Source organism: Hermetia illucens, chromosome 3, assembly GCF_905115235.1.
Source record: "Hermetia illucens chromosome 3, iHerIll2.2.curated.20191125, whole genome shotgun sequence".
NCBI classification, from domain to species: domain Eukaryota; kingdom Metazoa; phylum Arthropoda; class Insecta; order Diptera; family Stratiomyidae; genus Hermetia; species Hermetia illucens.
In genome coordinates, this window is record NC_051851.1 from 138,884,911 (window position 1) to 138,901,167 (window position 16,257).

Genomic DNA, 16,257 nt, shown 5'->3' on the forward strand with positions numbered 1-16,257 from the left:
CCGATTAACTGGCTCAAGTCACCGTCACCACTTTTATATCTTATATCTTCCGGAAAAAGGTACATGGGGAAGCTACGCATCTAAAGGTCTTAGATGTAATCTAACTTTACTTTAGGTCTGCAAAGCTTAGATTGTGTAGTTTCAGGATTACATATTGGAGTAGGATGAGGTCAGTTTGAATCGGATAATATTTACTACAATATAATAGTAAATCGCAAATTAGATACAATTTAAAGGATATACAAATTATTGTCATATTCCAAAGAGCTTTCCGATCCTTCCTCCTCACAAGAACAAAATCCGCTTCGTAGATTTTTCGAAACTCACCTTCAAATTCATCTAATCCCAACTTTAAATCACCCCTTAACAAAGTCCATTGATATCGAAAACAAAGATTAAAGGATCTACGGCTGTGCGACAAAATCTAGAAAGCGGTTGACATTTCAATGGTCCACTTTGGACAGCCTATTAAAAAAATTTCTGTTATAGTCTTACTTTGACACATCGCCTTTGAGGCAATTTGTAAGGTCCAGACCGTACACATAATGTTGCATTGTATTTTTTCAGAACATAAAAATGGTGCGAACCCTATTATGTGTGGACAATAGCAAGTTAGGTGCTTGGCTTAAGGGTAGCAGCACAGCATCTGTTTCCACTCACTCAAAAATACAGTACAGACATTTTTCCGATGAATATTTAAGACCTCGGCATGTTTGCGCAGATGAAGGTAGTAAATTAGTAAGTTCATGGTTTTGTCCACTGTAAAAACAGAAAAAGTAAATTATCGTGGAATCAATATTGCAATGGAAGAAAAAAGTTCAGGACAACTTGAACAAGATCCGCAAATAATTTAATCGTGTTTATAAAGAAAAGTTTGATAAGATAAAGGGCGAAATTCAACAGCAATACAAAGGAATTAGAAGAGCTTAAAAAGATTGATACATAACACAAGATTATAATCAAAAATGTAGATACTAACAAAGGGATAAACAAAGGGCGAGTTGTGTAGAGTTTGCGTCGTTTGTGCAGCAAGAAAGTTTTCCCACTGTTGGATCGTGGAGTATCCCGTATCTAATAAGTATTTTCTAATTACAATGGATACAAAAAACGCAAATTACCCGCATTGGAGCAGATAAAAATTCCACCATTTATGGACCAACGTTGGTTTAAAATGAACACGTTGTTCTTTTTTCTTTAAAACGCACACGGAATTATATCAATTCTATACTTTGAAAAGGTGAAAAAAAACAGTAGAGTATTATGACAGTTTATTGGACCATTTGATGTAGGTAATTAAAGAAAATGCCCGGAAAAATTCACTTCCATGACGAACGATTTTAATCATCATCATCATCAACGACGCAACAACCGGTATCTGCCTTAATAAGGAACTCAAGGCATCTCGGTTTTGCGCCGAGGTCCACCAATTCGATATCCCTAAAAGCTGTATGAACTCCTGATCTACGCCATCGCACCATCTCAGGCAGGGTCTGCCCCGTCTTCTTTTTCTACCATAGATATTGCCCTTTCAGATTTTCCGGGCTAGATCATCCTCATCCATACGGATTAAGTGACCCGCCCACCGTAACCTATTGAGCCGGATTTTATCCAAAACTGACGGTCATGATATCACTCATAGATTTCGTCGTTATGTAGGCTCCGGAATCGTCCATCCTCATGTAGGGGGTCAAAAATTCTTCGGAGGATTCTTCTCTCGAACGCGACCAAGAGTTCGCAATCATTGCATTCGAGCGGAACAGTTTTTGCAAGCTGAAATACTCTGTTGGCTGACAACAACCGTGCGCGGATTTCATCATCGTAGCTGTTATCGGTTGTGATTTTCGACCCTACATAGGAGAAATTATCAACGGTGTAAGAGTTGTAGTCTCCTATCTTTATTCTTCCTGTTTGACCAGTGCGGTTTGATGTTGTTGGTTGGTTGGTTTTCGGTTTCGCATCACGAATCATGGTACAGAGAGAGAAAATCTGATCTGTTGTTTATTTGCCTGGAGTGAAGCCTCTTTGGTATGGGCCAAGAAAGCGGAGAATATATTATAGATGGTACTCAGCAACGTGATACCTCTATAATTGCTGCACTGTGTGATATCTCCCTTTTTATGCATGGGACAGGTAATGCCTCTTTGCCAGTCGTGAGGCATTGATTCACTGTCCCACACCTTGAGCACAAGTTGATGAACCACTTGGTGTAATTGGTCGCCTCCATATTTAACCAATTCGGCTGCAATTCCATTGGCTCCTGGCGACTTATGATTTTTAAGCCGACGAATTGCACGGGCTTTTTTTTCTATACTTGGTGGTGGCAGTGTTTGTCCGTTGTCTTCAGTTGGTGGGACCTTCAACTGGCCCATGTTCTGGTTGTTCAGTAGCTCATCAAAGTACTCATTCCATCGCTCTAATATGCCCATTCTGTCGGAAATCAGATTTCCGTCTTTGTGTCGGCATAATGTGCATCGAGGTGTGTAAGTCTTCGTCCTGCTGACTTGTTGGTAAAACTTCCGCGCATGGTGCGGTTGCTCCTTGTACTTTTCGTTTTCACAGACTTGTTGGTTTTCCCAGGCTTCCTCTTCCCGTCTGTGAAGTTGCCTCTCCGCTCGCCGGAGTTCGTGATACGTCTCTGGGCGTGCACGTTCTTTGAGAATGCAACATTACTCGATATGCAGCGTTCTTCCGTGTCGTTGCTAGCTTACATTCATGGTCAAACCAGCCGTTTCGACTCGTTTTGCGGCTGGGGCGGTGGGTATGTTTGTGGCCTTATTTTAGATAACTTTCTTCAGGTGATTGTGAAAATGATACTTCATCTCCAGGATCTCTGCTGACTGCGGTTATTGCGGCATCCATGTCCCTCTTATAGGTATTGCGGGGGGCTGTGTTGTGGATAGCTTCAGTGTTAACTTTCACCTGATTGTCAAAGGAGATTCTGGATGGTGTTGTTATTCGAGCTCGGAGCACCATACCAACGAGATAGTGATGCGAGTCTGTTCCTCCTGTTGTGGCTTCGTAACAAGTTATTTTTCGTGTAGAGTTGTCAGCCCTACCCAACCACCAACCTGGAGGACCAGCTTTTACAATTTGTCCCATTTTTAGGCGCGGGAGACTCATCCTTCTCCGTCTGCAGCTTTTCGTTAAAGAGCTCCCAACGGTCACCACGTGGAAGTGGAGATAGGGTTTGGTAGGAGAGCTGTTGGCGTAGGTTCAGCAGGCGTTTCCCAGGTTTTATGCTCAATCGTGAGTACCAATCCACGGGGACCTATACTACCCTTTGATCAACGCACAACATTTGACTCCCAAAAAGCATTAATCAAATTAGACTAATCGCGTTCTAACCTTCGTAATATCTGGATTATGCATCTAACGACTATCTTCAGGGTACGTGGTTGGCTTTTCAGTAACAAGCTCCACTTTGTATTCCTAGGGCGACTCGCTCGTCATTCGTTCATTCTAGGATATTGGCGTAGCAATGGAATTGTCGCACTTTCTGAAGATGTGATCTAACCGCCCTTACAGAGTACACGGATGACCCGACGGAAACAGGTGTTAATGAAGGCTTGGAGCCGAAGAAATCTGCGCACGGTTGTTGACTGCCAGCAGAGCCTTTTTCAATTTACAAAAATTGTTCTGCCCAGAATGATATGGTCTTCAAATCTTGTAGGGTTCTTGGACGGTTCACATAAACACGGGATTTCAAAAAACCCCATAGAAAAAAATCACAAGGGGACAGATCGGGAAAGCGTGCCGGCCATTCCAAATCGCCTCTAATTGAGATAAGGCGCTTTGGAAAGTGTTCCCTCAAAATAGCCATCGATGCTCTTGAAGTGTGTGCTGTTGCATCGTCTTGTTGGAACCAAGTGTCCTCCCAAATCCAAATTTTCTAGCCGTGGGAAAAAAAAATTCTGTAGCATATTTACATACCGGTTCGAATTCACTGTCACTGTAATCTCATTTTCCTCAAAAAACCAGGGACCAATAATTCCAGCTGAGGAAATTGCACACTGTGACTTTGGGTGAATGCAAAGGCTTTTGATGCAATTCTCGAGGTCTGGGACGGGAGCCAACGGGGCTAAATTAAAGCGATTCCGAAATGCACGCTGTGTTTCAATAACCGAACATCCCCTTGAAAAGTAAACCTCAACGGCAAAGGCACGCTGCTCACTATTCCAACGCATGATGGCGACTGAACCGTGTCGGGACAAAACTTTACAGTATCCCCTCTTGAACGAGACCACTAGCGCTCCGCTATGACATCAACTAACTGAGTGGCGCGCATTTTAAAAAAGGAAGTTATGCTGCCGCACCCTGTATAAGTCTCATTAACGTGCACGTCCCTACAAAGGAGATCACAGAGGCGGGGAAGGATACCTTTTACGAGGCAGTAGAGCAGATCTTCGAAGCCTGTCCCAAATATGATATCAAAATCATGCTTGGAGATTTTAACAGCCAAGTAGGGTCGAGCTCGTATTCAAGCGATATGTCGGCCTCCCATATTTTACATAAAACTACCAATGATAACGGACTGTGGATTATTCACTTAGTAACATCGCACGACAGGACCACTTACAAAACAAATTGGTCACGTGTTGATTGAACGCCGCCACCTATCAGCGTTGATAAATGTTAAAACATATAGGGAGCCAATATAGACTCGGACCTCTATCTTGTTGGCGTAGTTTCCCGGACTCGAATTATAACACCGCCTCAAATACCCTCTGACACTGAAGCCATCCACATTAAAGCAGAACATTTGGAGTTCCTTACTAAGGCAGGCTTAGACCGGATATCAGTTGTTTTGCCGGTGGTGATGATGATTTTGAGCGAAACAGTTTTTTTAAGTTGAAATAGGTTCCAGCTTCGCTGGAATTTTCTCATTGGAATTTTTATCAGTTTTGAATTTTAAATGATTTCTTTATTGGTTTAAAGTGACGAGTATTATTTTTAATGAGAGCATTGTCACATTATACTGTGTCTTCTCTTCACTAATGTGCAGCCTGAGATCGCAAGCGGTCTGCTTGATATGTTCTTCTCATTTTGTCGATATCATCATTATAGGTAAGCAATTGGGTGGGCTAAAAGAGAACTGCCTAAGGCATTCATCTCAGCGTTGCGAATTATTTTTTTAAGGTGAAGCTAAAAAGGATGTATCACAGAGCATCCCCTTGTCTTAGGACGTTATCGATGATGAAACGTTCCGAAATGGTCCTGCTGCTTTTAGTTGGCCTCACACCTTGGTAGAGTCAGCTTAGACAGTCTTTCCAGTTTTGTTTGAGTAGCGAATTCTTTCATGGTCATTTATAGTTTTATCTATACTATGCTACCATAGGTATTGATCCACTCCCCGAAACCTTGAGCATAAGTTGATGAACTGCTTGATATAGTTGGTCGCCCTTATATTTAGTAAATTGCGCTGTAATTCCATAAGCTCAACGTTTCTGCCAAGCTTATCCATCGTCGGTTTTGAGCAATTCATAAAAATATCCAACCCACTGCTCTAATCAGCCTATACGGTCGAACTTTAGCAAGTAATATTAGTATGTTCAAACTGAAGTTGAAGAAAATTCAATATTCACCTAGCAAAATGATTGCAGATGAATGCCATAGCTCGTATCTTGATCTTCCAATATGAGGTATAATTTTGAAACAATACAAAATCGTAATATTTTCATAAAAGGTACTAATATTGTTGTTTTAATGCAAAGAACAAAATACGCCACGACTCTTATTAACAAATAGTATCCCGACGAAATTGATAAGACTGACTAGGTTGACCCTGACCATTATGCGAGGCCAGATAAAAGCAGCAGGATCACTCTCAAGACCATTCGACATCAACAACGGTCTACGACAAGGGGATGTCCCCTTTAACCTGGCCCTCGAGAAAGTGATCCGTGGTGCTGAGGTGAATGTAGGAGGTACGATCCTCCTTAAGTCCACCCAACTACTGGCCTATGCTGATAATATCGACATCATGGGAAGAACGACCCGAGACGTACAAACTGCCTTCATCCAGATCGAGCAGGCGGCAATTGGGGCGAGATCTTGGGCTGTACATTAATGAAGGCAAGACAAAATATATGGGCACCAAAAAACAACCAACGCACAACATCAAATTGCACTGGTCAAATGGGAAGAATAAAGATAGGAGGCTACAATTTTGAGACCGATGATAATTTCTCCTATTTAGGGTCGAAAATCACAACCAATAATAGCTACGATGATGAAATCCGCGCACGGTTGTTGTCAGCCAACAGAGCCTATTTCAGCTTACAAAAACTGTTCCGCTCGAAACGTCTCACCATAGGGTCAAAGCTCTAACTGTACAAGACAATGATCTTGCCAGTCCCCATGTATGAGACTTGGGTTCTTAGCAAAAAGAATTGTGAACTCTTGGCCGCGTTCGAGAGAAGAATCCTCCGAAGCATTTTTGGCCCCCTACATGAGGATGGACGATTTCGTAGCCTACATAACGACGAAATCTATGAGCGATATCATGACCGTCAAGTTGTGGATAAAATCCGGCTCAATAAGTTACGGTGGGCAGGTCACTTAATCCGTATGGATGAGGATGGTCCAGCCCGGATCTATGGTAGAAAAAGAAGACGAGGCAGACCCTGCCTGAGATGGAACGATGGCATAGGTCAGGATGCCAAACAGCTTTTATTTATATAGAATTGGTGGACCTCGGCGCAAAACCGGGATGTCTGGAATTCCTTATTAAGGCAGGCCTAGACCGGATACCGGTTGTTGTGCCGTTGATGATGTTGACGAAAGCTGGCCCAAATATGAACGAGACTGATTTTTTTTTTAAACTCCGAAGCGATCTTATACCTGGAAAGGATTGATGTACAGATAGTTGGTACCTTTACTAAAAAAGGGAGACCGATCGTGTATCGAAAAAAATCAAGAGCAAGAAATAAGTGCACGTGTTCTTGGAACAAAGAATCCGATAGAAATGTAGAAGGGATTATGCGCACAGTTCGAAACAAATATCCTTTCAAAGACCCGAGTATTTGCATGGCATAAGGAATTCTCCGGAGAGCGCGGGGAAGTCGAGAATCTAAACCACGAACGCTGCTAAAGGACAACATCAAGGCGCAGGCTCGTAGAGCAAAGTGGGAATATCCTCATTCGAAATCGTTGAAGAAGTCACTATCAGCTGTGGAAATTTCCAAAAAATCGTAACAGATGAGTTGGAATTTCAAAAAGTCTTCGCTAGATGGGTTCCACCTTTTCTATCGGAAAACCACAAGCGGCATCGATTGGAAGTTTCTCTTGGATTCCAGCAAGGCACGCCAGATAGGCCAATACGGAATGGAGGAAGAACGGCCAGCGCAAGGCGAGATTTTCAGCCGGGAAGGTAAAAGCAATTATTCTTTTTTATCGGAAAGGTGTTATTCATCTCGATTTTCGCCACGATCGAGGCACTGTTAATGCACAGCATTACTGTCAAATGCTGGATGGCATTTTGGTGAAAAAGGAAGATAAAATCCGTCAAAAGCATGATTCTTTAATGGTAACGCAAGGCTTCATGTAGTCAGGGCGATGAAACCAAAATTGGACTCCTTTGATTGGGAAACCTTAGATCATCCTCCATACAGTCCATACTTATTCTCTCGTGATTTCCATATTTTTGAGCCACTAAAAGAGCGCTTGAAAGGAAGTGATTTCACGACGCCGCGGCAGCGGAGGTGTTCGTGCGATAAGAGCACGGCTTCAAGGAAGTCCAACGAAATTTTATGACGACGGGATTCAAAACTCTCAATTCGATGGAAAAAATCTACAAAATGTTCTTAATAGATACCGCTATCAGCCTATTTCTTTCTTCCATGGGTTTTTTAAGTTGTTCACTGTTATCTACCAGTCATTTTGACTCGTGACGAATTCGCAATGAGTGGGAAGTTCCCTGTAATCTTGATCACCATGCAAGCTACGCATATGACGCTTGGATTTTTCACATAATCAACTAGAAAAGAAAGCCTCAGAAATTTGGTGGCACTTCATCAGGCGAACTAATGGCTTTAATATGAATATCAGAATCCGTTTTGAATGATTAGGATCATGGACTAGTAGATCTCTCAATTTTTAAAATGAATTTTGAACTTTATGTGGACTCGGGGGAAAAGAAGATATTCAAATCTTGGGATCAAGTATCTATAAAATGATCGGTTCTTTAATTTTCAAGACAAACATAGGTTGCAAGTAGGAAATTCAGCAACTTGAATCGTAATCAAATAAATCTTTTTCCGTATATATTCAAATATATTTGTATATGTATAACATGCTATTAAAGAAAATTCTCAAACGCACTTTTTGATGATAAAGATAAAGCCAAAAGGTATAAAATATGTACGTTCTAAAACAAAGTGAACACAATTTGGTTGTTATAAAAGTGTGTCTTGTCTGCCTGTTTGCTTGGTAAGCGATGAACGAGCGCATTGTGTGATCATAAAAGCAAAAGTATCTTGAATGTGGTCAGTTTGCATCTCGTTTGGAGCACTAACATACGAGCGGTATAGGTGAATCTCAGATCGCCAAGCTGACTCAGGCGTACGGAAACAAACGTATGTACATATACCATTGACAGGGGCCACTTAACCAACATTTTGTATTTACAAATGTTATACATTTCGATTTTGGGGTCTTTTTCCTTGAATGTAAGCGCTCTTTGATTATGGTTTAATGTTGCCAAATATGAAGACAATCGTGCACTTTCGGGAAAAAATACGTAGAGTATGAAGTTCACGCAGATGAGATAAAACAGCCTCAGCTTTATTTTGTAGCTAGGTCAAACCCAAGTCAAACTGGAAGGAGCAAGGTCAGAATCATTGTCTCGACTACAGAGTCATTGCCTAATAACATGAGCAATCTCATCAAATAAAACGCCTCTTTAGGAGGATCCAATTCGAAGTGCACAGGGTTCTGGTCAATATCAAATATACTTGACTCCTAATCAAATATAGGTCTGTATATTATTATATATCTTATTTGTTTACTTTCTCAAGATCTAGAGTCCTTGCGATACCAAATAAGTAAGTGCGTATTTCGTATGTAAAAAGTCGGTTAGAATAAACCCTAAATAGACCAAAGTTCTCGAAAATGGTTCTATTTTTATTTGAGTCCTCAAGGACTAGAATTTGGCAACACTGCAACAAAGGCATCATTCTGTTTTCAAATATGTATAAACTTGTGCGATGCATGAATTTCTGAAATTTTTAGCGATAGCTTGGAGCATAGCATACAAGGTTAGGAATGGAGCAGCCGCAGCAGCAGATCCAACCGATTCGGGTACTTATGGTGAATCGTCCGTGTACATACACTGGGATCAACTTCATTTTGTCTTATTGTTTCTTACCTGGAATGATGGTTTGTCTTTCCTTGTATATGCAGCACATTCGATGTCGTTCAAGTGGTTATCAATCGATTCGATTCCTTTTTACTGCTGCATTTTTTTTATATTATTTTTGAAATATTTATTGCAAAAGATCCCCTTGAAGATAAATACACACCACATATATATAAGAACGTGTGCCTTCCTTTAATTGTTTCTGCAGTTAGTTAAGGATAAATTTGCATTGTGTTTGTTGGTAAACGAGAATAAAAACAAGCAATGATTTAGAAAGTAAGGTGCGAGGTTGAACACTATTTCTACGTAAATGAGGTTCGCCCTCTTTAATGAAATAGATCGAACTGCTTGGACTATAAATCAATTCACAGCGTGCTTTACAAAGGGAGTCTCTGAAAAGGACGCAGTAGTGGCTGAATGCAAAAACAAATATTCAGATTGAGATAGAAGCAAATCAATTATCACTAGTTTCTTACATAGCTAAACATCTTCTTCTTCTTCAAACTTTGTTATTATCCTTACATTCAATATGTTTCAATCACATTTTCGCTATTATTATTATTCTGTTAAGAGAAACACCACGTCCTTAAGGAACTATTGTGCCCCTTTTACTGGTTTTAGTGTACCTATTTATCATATTATCTCAAACAAGCCTATAACCGCCAGGAACTTTAGTATATTCCCTACTTCCAGATCTTTCAGCTTTGCACAATTGCCGGACACTGTCCCAGGACGTGTATAGAGGTTTCATGACACTCCGCACAAAACCTGCAGGCAGGGTCTTCGCTAGGTGATGGTTTAGCCGACAGTGACCACTGATAATTCCCACTATGATTTGGAGGTTCTTTTTGGAGTGGTTTAAGCAATCCTCTGTGCGTATGGGTTCGTATCTCCCAATAAGCACCCTGGACTGCTCCATCCCTGATAGGCCCGCCCAATATAGTTCCCTCAACCGTTCCTATTCATTTCTTAGTGTCATAGCCATGAAACCGTTTTCGATTCCATGTAAAGACGTCCCTGCTCCATTTTGGTCTAGATCGCCTGTTGCTTCGTTCCCTCCCAACCCAGCATGGCCTGGAACCCAAAGTATCCAGACCTTGTTGGACGAGCCGAGTGTATTCAGTCTCTCAAGGCATTCCCATACCAGTTTGGAGTTCACCCGGTTGGACCTAAGTGCCTTGATCGCTGCTTGGCTATCGGTGAGAATAGCTATGTTCTGCTCTCTGTAGTTCCTCTGGAGATTCAAGGAGGCACATCTGTCTATGGTGGATATTTCCGCCTGAAATATGCTAGTGTGTCCATTGGCTCGAAGTACATTTTCCTCGGACCAATGACACCAACACCCGCTCCTTCTGTTGTGAGGAATCCGTCAGTGTACCAAGTAATCAGTTGCTGGTTCAAGCCGTGTGTCGCAGCCACGCTCTCCCAGTTTGCCTTGCTACTCCAACGTGTTTCAAGCTTCTTATCGAAGTGAAACCTCGTTGTCATGTTATCCCTTGGTGTTAGTAATTCGGGATATCGCCTAGAAAGAATATCAATCTTCCTTCGGTTTAGGCAGCTCCCCGCCTTATTGATACTTCCAGCCATCCTGAATATTGCCCTCCTTGCCTGCATCTGTATGTGCAGATGGAGAGGGGTTAATCCCAAAAGGACAGCCAGGGATGCCGTTGGGCATATCCCCATTACCACACTGATATACACGCAAGCCAGTCTTTGGAGCTTGTGTAATTCCCTGGCTTGTGTGCTAAGTTGGGTTCTTTCTGTCCAGATTACCGCTCCATAGGTAATCATTGGCCTTACTATTGCAGTATATATCCAAAGTAGTATCTTTGGACTGCAACCCCATTTTTTTCCTGCTATAAACCTGCAAGTGTTTCTGACATGTGTCTTCCAGAGTAATTTTTGGTCTGGCGTAATTCCCAAATATTTGACCTCTGTTTCTCGTTTCACCTCCATATCATGTAATATTATGGCTCTCAGGTGATCAAGTTTACGCCTCCTAGTGAATTATACTATGGTGGTTTTGGCTGGATTGATCCGCCGTCCCACCTTCCTGCATCAGGCACTAGTAACTCTTAGTCCAGTTTGGATTCTATCACATCTGTGATCTGTTCGATCCCTTCACAGAATTTCCTGAAGTTGTTCCGTTTTGCTTCCTTGATCGGTTGCTATACGCAGTCAGTGTATTTTGGTACCTCTCCCACTCCCCGGTTTGTTTTGTTTTTCGTACCTCTGTTTTTATTCTGGCCAGATTCCTGTTCCACTATGGTACATCCCTTGATGACTTTAGTGTCTTAGCCGGACAGCTGCCCTCATAAGCGTCAATGACGACTGTGTTGAGGTTTTCCACCACTGTTTCTAGTTGCAGTTCGCTCCTGATGTCACCGTCCCCTTGAAGGTGGGCAATATTGTTGATCAAGTGCGTGGCATAGGATTCCCAATCCGTTCTCCTGGGATTCCTTATTATTCTTTTTATTTCGAAGTTACCCTCAATGCACGGGTATGTTGCCAATTCGATAGTTGATATGACAACTCCGACGTTTGATTGTCTCCAGGGATCGGTCATCTACCCCGATCGTGAGGAGTTTACCCTTTTCCTCCACCTTGCCTCTGAAGACTCTCCATAGTCGCGTATGGAGATGCTCCTTATGAGCGATTAGAAGGCCCATAAGATCTTCCGTTTCTATTGTCGCGGCTTTTGGGAGAAAAACTGTCACCATGTGTGCTTCTGGTATATCATCCCCAGCTCATGTTGACAATTTTGCCCCTTCCCAGCCTGGTAATTTAGAAGCTATGGTTCTAATCCACTCTGCAGTGTCTTCCGTCGCGTAGTCGTATAAGACCTGGTCGAAAGCGTATCCCGGTGAACACAAGTCTCGAAGTCCATCCCTTGCACGTCTGCCTGACGACAAGGTCTTCAATGGTTTTCTGTTCTTCACGAGTGGGTATTTGCTCGAGAAACATTTTTGGCAGTATGGCCAATCGAATGTCCTTGACCACACTAGCATAGCTAATGGCGGGTTTCCTGAGTCCTCCCTTCATCCCTGACCTGCCCGGGTTTTTTTCCCCTTTGGGTTCTGGTTTGGATTTTTTGGGAGCATTCCCTTCATGTGGGCTAATGCCTGCTGCTCCCCGCTTTCTCGGCTCCGGTAGAGATAACTTAGGTCTATCCTCAGCCTTCTTAAGAGCCTCTTCTGGTTTCAGTCCTTCCTTCAGATACCGCAGGTACCATTTCGCAGCTGCACCATTGAGACCTGTCTGCTTCCTGATGACTGATATATTTATCCCAGACGTGCTTTTGCTGGTCCCTGCTTTTTGAGCAGTGGCGTTTGTTGGTTGTTGTCCCCACAGTATTCTTTTCCGTGGTATTAATCCTGTTCGAGGCCGTTCATCATGTTTCTAACATGATTGTTTTTTGGCGGATAGCGGATTGTAAACTCATCGCTCTGAACTCCCAACCTGGAGGACCAGGCCAATTGCATTGAACCCCCTTGATGAAGAGGTGTGATCCGGTTGGATGCAGTATGGTGGTGTTCGAAGGGGTCCTGCTTTGGAGACTGGTCGACTAGTCGATCGAGACAATATTATTGTCACTGAACCAATGCTTTGTGGTCGCGGATTTGTGAAAACGGAAGCATCAAAGCAGTTTACAACAAATTTATACATTTTTTACTGTATCTCCGGACTTCACAAACGACCATTTTGCCGACACTGTTGAGAGCCACACATTTCCAGAAAATAGTAATGCTTGATTCTTGTTTGACAGCAGGCACCACACAATCAGTGATATTCTTCATAGACCTGGCGTCACAGGAAATTCACACCTGACGTTCCCAATACCTGCGAAAAGGCGAAAATCATTCATTTCCAAATGTGGTCATTATTTTCATAATTGTAGACAAAACATTTAATAGTGAGTTTTAATATTATGTGAATGAACACACAACATCTTACCAATCTTCTTCTGTGCATTGTTGATTTGCCAAGCCCATTTCAAGGGACTCTTTCCTGTTTTGATGCAAAAGCCCTAACTTTACAGTCTTAAGGCCGCTTCAACAAGTGCTTATCAGGAACCTTTTCATCTCCTTTTTGACAGATCGCATGTTGTGGGTACACGTTTTGATCCCGTTTTTGGTCTATTAGCGTGGGAGCTGGTCTCATTAAATCTCGACTGGACTGCTCACCACAAACAAGTCATTAACTTTGGTATTTCAATCCTCTGTTAACTAAGTTGCGAACTAATGGAAACATTTGCAACCATTAGATTCAGTAGAAGTTTCACTGTGGAGGTTTCATCGTTAACATGATCTCAAAATATTGTTTCACGCATTTAAAGGTTACTTTGGTTATTGTCCCTGTAGTTGCGAGGTCTTTGAACCATAGTTGTTTGCACTTTCTGAGATTGCTCGGGAAACTGATATTTTGGGATTTTGGTCTTACCCATTCACTTGCTGAGTTGACCGGCGAGTTCAATTCCACTGAATATAATACAACTGCAATCCTGGTAAATAGTTATCCTAGCGGATTCTGGTTAAAGAACGTAGCCAAAAGCTGGGTTATTTACCTTTATAGAACGGGAGGTACACAGAAAGTGATTAAGAAACGGTAAACCATTTGCTTGAAGTGCACTTCCCAGGTAACATCCAAAATCTAATCTCGGGGTCGACAGGTGCTTACAGCCTTCAACCGAGACTCTGGGATCTGGCATGCACAGTAGTACCACTGAAGCCAGTAAAATAGGCATTTAACTCATTCCATAGATACAAGTCTACAGGTCCGGATGGCATCATTCCTACGCTAATAATAGATGGGAATAGATATATATCGTGCATGCCTAGCACACACTTATATTCCAATAAACTGGCGTGATGTGAAGGTGTTATTTATTCCCAAACCAGGAAAACCCACCTACAAAGACGCAAAAGCTTCCGACCGATCAGTTTAACGTCCTTTCTACTAAAAGGACTAGTAGACTGGCTCTTAAGGGATATACAAATTCCTAAGTGGCCACTTCACCATAGGCAACACGCCTACCAGAAAGGAAAATCCACGGAGACAGCACTTCATGAACTTACGGCAAAATTTGAAAAGGCGATGTCCGAAAAAGAATATTCCTTAAGCGCATTCATGAACATCGAAGGTGCCTTCAATTGTGCCTCACTCGCAGCAGTTTGTGATGCAACAAGACAGCATGGAATCGAACCGCTGTTAATCAGTTGGATCCTTCATCTGCTAGAGTGGAGAAAAATCCACATATTGATCGGCCAGAAGTCTATTAAGGCAGGATGTCTTTGGAGCTGCCCATAGGGAGGGGTTCTCTCCCCGCTGTTATGGCTTTTGGTAATGGATACCCTGCTGTGGCTCCTGGAGGACAAAAAAGTCTTCATACAAGCATTTGCGGACGACCTAACCGTAATAATTACCGGCAAGTTTGCGGACACAGTATGTGACCGCTTAAATGCAACTGAATGAATGAAATCCACTGTTGCTATCCCCGCAATGGATTCACGCTAGGAAGACTGGACTAGCGGAAATCCAGCTGGCACACACTGTCAACTATTTAGGAGTACATTTCGACTCCAAGTTAATGTGAAAGCACCGTATCCAGGAACAATATCAAAAATCCTGCACCAAAACGGATACACCTGATGTATACATCCCCAATAAAACCCATTTTGATGTATGCATGCATCATCTGCTGGACGAGACTGAACTTTGCCAACGCAGATTCAGAGGCTCGGTTACCTAAGTATTACTGGAGCAATGAGTACTACGCCAACTGCGCATTTCAAGCTATCCTAAATCTACCCCCATTCACTTGGAAATGAAATCGAAAGCAGCCAGCATATAGATTCGACACTATTGGAGCGTGGAAAGGTGGCCAATCATACGGTCTTGCGTCTATCTGGAAAATTCTTGACACACATCTGGTAGCTCTGATGCCGATCGATCATATGGTTTGCAGATTCTTCTTTGACAAGGCATACACTGTCGTAATCACCAAAAGAGAAGAATGGTCGATAAATGGCCATGGTTCTGTTCAGATTACAGATTTAAAGGGGTCATCCCGTGTGTCGGATGCACGGAATCGAATTTTTTTGGGCATCAATTGTATCTAGATATAGTGTAGAATATATGGGCAAAGTGATTTTTTGATATTCGGAGTCGTTTGAAAATTATAGTGTTAAACACGTAATAAGTCACATGCCAGATTTATGTCGATCGCCGTATTAAACCGCATATTTATCGGTCCGAATGACTTCGCTAAACGGACAAAAATTTAAGCCACGGTTGTACTTGTGTTTCTTCAAGAAAGCTAAGGTATAGCAGATTACTGTTTAAATGCTTTTTTTTCGAAATTGCATATTGAAAATCTGCTGCCACCATTGCCCAAAATCTATCCAATGAAATTCTTTGAAATTTTCACGACTTATTCAGAACATATTTCTATGGTCTTCAAAATAGGATAATTGCGATTCATCCAGTAGTTTTTTTTATTCATTAAAGAAGCCTTAAAAAACATCAAAATTCACAAAAAAAAAGTTTAACACGACACCAAAAATTTAGCTTTTAATATTTTTTAATAATCCTCGTTTGCGAACAGTAGTTAAGTCTGCACGTTGAAATTCCGTTTAGTTTTTGTCTTTAAGATGATCGCAGCGTCCTCTAGCGTGGCAGCAGAAAAATACCTTTTTTGAAGATGGGTGTATAAATTGCCCTGTATCTCAATAATTGTGCTATGGAAAAATTGCTATGCATGCTCAAGATATTAATAAATATATGGTGAGAAATTCGTATTTGTATTTTTATCCAGTTCTTCACAAAAAATTTCTAAAAAAAGCGAAAAAAACGCGCCCTTCACATGGGATGACCCCCTTAATAATCTTCACCAACGGGTCAGT

General features: G+C 41.9%; 1 protein-coding gene across 4 annotated transcripts in view; it reads left to right on the forward strand.

The window, feature by feature from the left end:
- Positions 1–16,257, forward strand: part of LOC119651880 (zinc finger protein ush) — a 139,771-nt gene that overhangs the window by 82,780 nt on the left and 40,734 nt on the right. The window lies entirely within an intron of this gene.